The sequence below is a fragment of the Solanum pennellii genome, chromosome 2 (genome assembly GCF_001406875.1).
Source record: "Solanum pennellii chromosome 2, SPENNV200".
Taxonomy (NCBI): domain Eukaryota; kingdom Viridiplantae; phylum Streptophyta; class Magnoliopsida; order Solanales; family Solanaceae; genus Solanum; species Solanum pennellii.
The window spans coordinates 31,237,857-31,238,238 of NC_028638.1; positions in this window are offsets into that span (position 1 = coordinate 31,237,857).

Below are 382 nucleotides of genomic sequence, written 5' to 3' on the forward strand. Positions count from 1 at the left end.
ATATATATATATAAATATGGTAGCACAAAAACATCATTTTCTAGATCAATATGAATACCCACACCATGGCACTATTATAGTAATTTAACATGTTTATAATACAAAGTCTCAATTGTGTCATAGTCTAAGTCCTCTTCATTAAATGTAAATTGTATTACTTAAATTATCTTAGTTTCACAACCCAATTAAGGATCATGGACGGTGCTAAGGGGAAGAATTTCAAAGTCAACCTTACCAGAATTCTACAAAAAATTGGGCAAAGTTTCCTTTGTTTTATGCCAAACCTGAAATTTCCTTGTCTAGGAAATCCACAACACAACCAATAACAACTATAAAACCACAACATACAATCCATCAATGATCTAATTGTCACGCAATAAAA